Below are 6,226 nucleotides of genomic sequence, written 5' to 3'. Positions count from 1 at the left end.
TTTAGGATGAGATTAGTCCTGATGTGCAGGTCCTGATAGGCATCAGAGCGGCCAAAATCTAGTCCCATATTTTTGAAAGATTCCCATATTGTAAACATGGTAATCATGCAGAAACTTCACAATGCATACAAAGCACTGTATGAGCTGAATAATCGTATATATGCATAATTAAATATTTTCAAATCAGATTGTAAAATAAAGTCATGCTATGTGCAGCGGTTTATGTGAAACTTTGTGTTTTTTAAAGGGGTGTGAAAAATGTCCACATTTTAGAGTGTTCAGCTGAAAATGTTTGCCAAAGTAATTAATAGTGCCAGAAAACTATAATAAAGAGCTCAAGTCTCCTCATTGATGCAACAGAGCACAGTACAAACTTTGCAGCAACAGGTGAAAGACTCGACTCCTGTAGCCGTGAGAAACTGCCTGAGGGAGGCGAAGTGACAAGTGTCAGCAGGTAGTTCAAGGCAAGCCCAGCCTTTGCAGTAACGGCTGCCTTTGGCTCCCACTCAGGTGTCCAACCCTTCAGTTAAACTGGCTGGGTCATTATGCATATCAATGCAAAAGTAAACAACAGCCATGTTCTTTGGAACATTCATGAAGTTTCTTAAGGTTCAGTTGAAATAAAGTTAATCAACACGTATATATAAATGAAACATATGTTATGAATTAAATATATGTGTATTTTACATATGGAAACACTACAGCCATTCTGAATGTTCAGCGTGGGTTAACTACAAAAGTTAGGAACAATACTATCATCGCTGCTTGAATTTAGCAGAAAAAAAGTAAGATATAGCGTCAAATATAATATACAATCTCTTGAAGTACCGTCAGTACAGTTGTCCCACATTTCAAAAATATGTAAACACATTTGTTTCCTGTTTTCTTGATGTCCAAAGTCGGATACAAACATTGTGCATCTTGGTGGACAATATGAAATTGTGCCCCCCACTATTGAGTTCATGTACAAAATCAAAATGGTATTGAGATCCAATGTAGCTTGTTTGGAGTTAACTGGATAATCTATTATGTTTTCCTATGGGGAGAGTGCTGCCGCCCAACTAGGCGCAGGGCTACACTTGGCGACCCGCACCGCTCTGAATTGTGCCGTGCGCTGTGCTCAAAGTTCAAATGATTTCAACTTTGACCTTGTTGCAGCTGACCTGTCAAGGCTCAACCAATTCCAGAAAATTCCTGCGCCTCTCTGCTCTGCACCCTACCTTGCGGTTTTGCCACTGATCATGTGTAGGCGGCTTAAGGGATAAGCCGGCAATAATTCTGATTTTATTCATACTGTTACATTGTTGACAGTGAGGATGGTGTTTTTTGTTGTACTACGTTTTACAGAGTCAAATGTGAAGAGACTCTGGACAGGACGGTATGTCAGTCCCTATTTTTGATATTATACCGATAAGAGAAAAATATCACAAACTCACTGTTGAGCAGCTACAAAAAAAACATTATGTGATATGCTAAATTAAAGGTTTTCTTATGTACACCACAAGGTGTAAATGAGCTAAATCATGAAAAAGTGTAAGTATATGAATATTTTGAGGTGATAGTCCATGCTAGAATGTGGTTGTACAGTATTTTAATCTCATTGTAAGTTACTAAACTCGCTACACAACATTCTAAGCCCAGACATGAGATATATTTTCTGATGTAATGAAAATCGTCCTTAGTTACATCGTTTGGGTAGAAAGAACTACTAGTAGTTTCATGTGTCAGAGTGGGAAGTATGCGTGTGTACCTGCGTAGGTACACCATGTCTGTATTTGGCATGTGATGTCATCACAGCGATCCCTGAGGCTTTTGTCAAGATACCCGTCAGTTTCTGTGTGTAATTTGAGCACGGTGTTTGTGGGACTTTTCAGTGAGTCACGCGTGTTTGTCATGACACATTATCACATGATACAAACAGGAACCTGAAGTCTTCAAGTGTCTGCTAAAGTGATGAGAGAGATTTTACTGATTTTAAGAAAAGATCTGGTGAAGTATGGCATTAAAAGTGTACAATATCTCCACATATCAAAACATTTATTGTCACTTTTAGTGGTGGAAGAAGTATTCAGATCCTTTACTAAAGTGAAAATATCAATTCCACACACACACACTCCACTACAAAACCTTACTTAAGTATAAATGTGTAAGTATTATCAAAATGTACTAGTAAAAGTAAAGTACAAGTACTCATTGTGGAGTAAAATGTTCCATGTCAGAGTGATTTACTAATATATACTGTATGACGTTTCTGGATCAATATTTCTGCTGCATTAATCTGTATGTTGCATTTTACTACTGTATTTTTAAAGTTTTGCTAATTTTAACTCCTTTATATGTTGGATAGTTTAATTTACAGCAATGCATCATCTTCTATAAGATCATATGTTCGTAGTGTCACTGTCCTTTGAGAACCACGTAAGAGTTTTCATGGTATCAGAAAAACAGCCCTGTTTTCAGCTTTGCGACGATGCGTTTCCCAGCTGATCCGAGAGGCTTTTTAAAGACTTATTTAGCTTAAGAAGTAGTACACTTTTCTCAACACAAACCAAGGAACACTTCATCCTCCAGTTTATCACAAACATTCAACATCAACACATCTGGAGATACGTGGTTTTAACTGGACAGGACGGGAATGAAACAACTGAAAAGTAATTAAAGCTTTCAGACAAATATAGTGGAGTAAAAAGAACAATATTTGCCTCGGAGATGTAGTGGAGTAGAAGTCTAGATACATGAAAGTACAAGTACCTCTAATTTGTACTTAGGTAAACGTGTGTAAGTCAGGTAGTGTAAATGTAATACGGGCAAAAAAAAGCTACACATAATAGCTGCCTGTGCAAGTCGAGATTTTGGTTGGGATAGAGGGAGTGACTGAGGGTTTGTATTTTGGCATGAGGATACTAACTTCCTCATTCATCTTCACTGTTCGTGACAGGGACATCTAATATATATTTTTGGCTTTGAACAAAACACAGGGAGAACTTTTACTTCACTATTTTGTATTCATTCTGTAACTTCCTTATACATGTTTTCATCATCGGACTACACTTCAATCTATGGGCTTTAATCATTGGTACTGTACTTAGGTTTTACAAATTAACACACAAACACACACACACACACACACACACACACACACACACACAGTTAAACAAAGACAATAATAAACACAATCTAAAGAAAGGTTTGAATTGAGTGTAGACAGAATTAGTCACATAGGAAAGCGTACTGTGACGAAACAACAACCCGCAGTAGACACCAGTACCTCGTAAAAAACCGGTCAGACTCGTTCCTGTTCCCATGACAGGTGAATGTTCAGCAAGGTGCTCTGCAAGTGGCTACATGTACATTTCCAGGTAATGTCTTATCAAGTAGCTGCACCTGCAGAGGAAAATGGTGAACTCCCTAAAAATCTGTGGAAATCTGTTGTATCCATCCAGCAAACAACACAATTGTGGATATTTAAATGTGGGCATACATGAGTCTCCATTTTTGCATAAATGTCAGTCCCATGGGATTTACTTTTAATAAAGAAGTCTCTGCTTTACATAAAGGCATCAAATTATGAATTGCAAGAAAGGTTATAGAAAGTTGCATCAAGGAAAGTTAATGTAATAATTAATAATATGTTTGTGACTTTGTCAAAACAAAAGGCAGCCACCCGATAGTTTACTGTAGGTAAATCTAGTAAAAACAATCTAGGTAAAAAAACAAACAAACAGGACCCTCAAATACAAATCAAGAAACCTGAAACCTAATAAGATTTAAAAGTCAAATCATACTGCCACACAGAGCCCAATGAAACACAGGTGTTACATTCCACTACACTACATTGTTAGGTCTATGTTTTGCAATAGTGTGGTGAGTTTTTTATAGATTTCTTGTAAAGGCAAGTGAAAAGAAGATAGCATAAGTCAAGATAAGACCAAACAAAAAAAATTCCATCTACAAAAATGTGAATCATTCTTTGTTTGACCGATGTAAAAAAAAAAAAAAAAAAAAAAGTGTTATCGGTGTGTTTTTGAAACAAAAGTAGTTGATTGTCCACAGCAACGCCCAAACTTCTTGCCTTAGGCTGAATCTGTTGACAAAGTTTATTGTCTAAGTGCAGTTCAGCATACCATTACATAAATAAAGCGCATGCTATGCATGCGCTTTATTTCTATTATTGGTTGTATTACAATGAGTTGTGTATTGTAACAATACTGCGAAGTTGAGTATCAGTTATGGTATTGTGTTGTTTTACATATTTTGCCACTATTAGCCTGGTATTAGCATTATGAAATTTACACATTGTGGAAAACTTGTTACCAGGGTGCTGACAGGTGTGAATATGCATGCTTTGTTAGCTGCTGCTGCATAAAAGATAAAAAACAAAAAGTGGTTTCCAGGAAGCATTAGCCAATCACGTCTGCTGTTATGATTCAAGCTGTATCTGGTTTGAACTGACTTTATCTGGCAGTCAACCACAGAGTTGCACTGAGTTCTGAACACTGGCTGTAGTTCCAAGACACACAAAACCTGTTTTTTCTCTTGAAGTAGGCACTCCATAATCCTGAACAGTCCTTCAAAACTAAAGGAGTGGAATTGCATATGATTTATTTATATTTCCTTGTGTGTTGGACACTTCAGAATAGCTGTCTTGTGTGAAATTCCTTTGAAAATCGCATTGTTTTAAGCATCCCTCTAACCGGCAATGCTTTAATATTATATAATCTTTATTTATAGAGCAATCTTTAAACCCCAGTTATAATGTGCTTTACGCAGTGCATCAAATTAAAATCAACAAGATAAAAATAGATAAAACCATCCCAGTAATGCAAGATAAAAACTAACTAAAACAGAACGAAATAGAAAAAAAAAAAGATTCAAACTAAATAGAAAACTCAGGTGAAATCAGAATAAGCTCCCAGATACAGTAGGTTTTAAAAAGAGAATTAAAAGATGTTACTGACTCAGTCAGGCTGATGTTTTGGGTGTAAAACGTATAACCTTTGTTGTAAAGATCTGATATCAAAAAACACAGATATGCACATATGACAATCCCCTATTACTTTAAATAAATAGACAAAATCCTCATGTGTTTTCTGCAAAACCAGACAAGCACAATTAACACAACACAGAGACAATGCAATGGTGGCTCCCCCTGCCTGTAAAAACATACATTTACAGTACAATGCAAATAAATAGTTACAGTCTCTTGAAATGATTGTGGTAATTCTTCAAAGTGTAGCCCAGGATGCACCGTAGCATTCATCATTTTTGAATAAATACATACGGCAGTATTTATCAAAACTAGTTGGGGTGGGGGGGGTATCGCAATATTTTCCGTGGCAATACTGTATCCATACACAGAGGCCAAGTATTGATCTTTCAATCTTTTTTGAATCAACTCAAATTATTAAATCAAATTGAAGTGAGATGAACAAACAAAAGAAATGTATATATTTTTTTAGACAAAACAGATGCTGACGTTTTCCTTTGGGGACATAATTTGAAGTTGGAAAAAGAGGTAATAAATTGCAATAGATCGCAATAGGTTTAAAATCGCAATATCAATAGTGATAATAGTGATTCCCACCCCTACTTCAAAGGTGGATCGTCAGAAATAGAACAGACACTCAAGCTGAAGTAAAAAAAGCCACACTTTCCGAACCAAATTTAAAGTACTCAAGCTGATGGAAGAAATTAGGATGCATATTTTTGGTAGGGAAAAGATATTCTTCATACTGATACAATAATGCAAAATCACATGCCAGAAAAATGGTCCAGATGGTAAGCTACCTGGCAGGTGTGGGTCTACAGGTTTGTGTGGGAGGAGGGGACGATGAGTAGCCTATGTGTGTACATGTGTGTCTGTGGACGGGGTTAACCACAAGACAACAGAGATACTCATCCTGACCACTGACCCCAGGTGACCTGTGTTAAGTAGAGGAAAGCCTATAATGACACAGAGCTCAAATGTCAGCCAACCTCAACGACCCTGTTGTCTATCAAACAAGATACTCTAGATATTTTAGGAGATATTCCCACCTGAGGTATGCTTTCATTTATTTCATGTTCAGCATGACAAACAGATGATATTGACTCACAAAGACCAAACAGCTGTGAAACAGTATTTTTTTAATGCTAAAAAGAAACAAAAAACATATTCATTTTTTTACGCAGTGTTGGGAAAGATACTTTCAAAATGTATTCTTTTACAGAATACATGGCCAAAAAT

This window comes from Perca flavescens, chromosome 3, assembly GCF_004354835.1.
Source record: "Perca flavescens isolate YP-PL-M2 chromosome 3, PFLA_1.0, whole genome shotgun sequence".
Taxonomy (NCBI): Eukaryota; Metazoa; Chordata; class Actinopteri; order Perciformes; family Percidae; genus Perca; species Perca flavescens.
Note: the sequence above shows the minus strand (reverse complement) of the source record.